Raw genomic sequence first — 939 nt, forward strand, 5'->3', positions numbered from 1 at the left:
TACATAGTATTTGCAAGTTGATGCTTACTTACCAGTGATGGACTCCTGAAATCTTACCTTTTATTAGTCTTGAATGTCTTTCTCTTTAACTGTTCTTTTAACTTATAGTATTTCACTTTGTTTTTCAAGATGCTTATTTTTCCCCCTTTGTTATCGAAGCACTTTTTCCTTTTAGGTGCTACTTCTCATTGATAAGGGCTCTTAAAAGTGTAGCCAAGTTCTCTAATTTTCCAATAGGGCAAGCTTCTTTTTTGAAAAATGAATTGTCTCGAGCTTATCTAGGGTCTATATTGTAATTGAGTGCTTGTCATCTTACAGTCAGGGACACTGAAGACATGTTGGTACAATGAGTGTAGAGAGAACACTGTGCCAGATTATAGTTACTGATGCTGCGAAGCTAAGGATGAAATGAAATATTTCATTTTATGTAAAAATCAGAAAAGTTAACCACAGGTATGTTGAATTTCTTCATTTACTTCAGCTGATTAACTGAGCTGGTGATATTACTCAGATCCAATTTCTTGATATTGGCTTATGTAAATCTAAATCTGCATGCTATATTAACTGAATCAGGTAGCTTTTGCAATTATTTCAAATATGCACATTATTTTCCCCAGGACAGTATTATATATATTGAATTTGTAAATTGGAAATACTACAAATTTGTAAACCTGAAATTATTACATTTTTGCACCATGTCTTACACTTTTATGGTACAATTTATGTGTTGTTAATATTTGCAGAAGTAAACCATAGGTAAGTTTCTCATGTTCTTTATGCCTGCTGTAGCAGCATTTGAGTGAGGATATTTTATATATTTTTAATAAATTAAAATTTTATTTTTAGGTCCATCCATGTCATTGCAAATGGCAGCATTTATTCTTTTTTATATCTGAGTAGTATTCCATTGTGTAGATATACCACATTTTCCTTATCCAC

This window comes from Galeopterus variegatus, unplaced genomic scaffold (genome assembly GCF_000696425.1).
Source record: "Galeopterus variegatus unplaced genomic scaffold, G_variegatus-3.0.2 Scaffold3471, whole genome shotgun sequence".
NCBI classification, from domain to species: domain Eukaryota; kingdom Metazoa; phylum Chordata; class Mammalia; order Dermoptera; family Cynocephalidae; genus Galeopterus; species Galeopterus variegatus.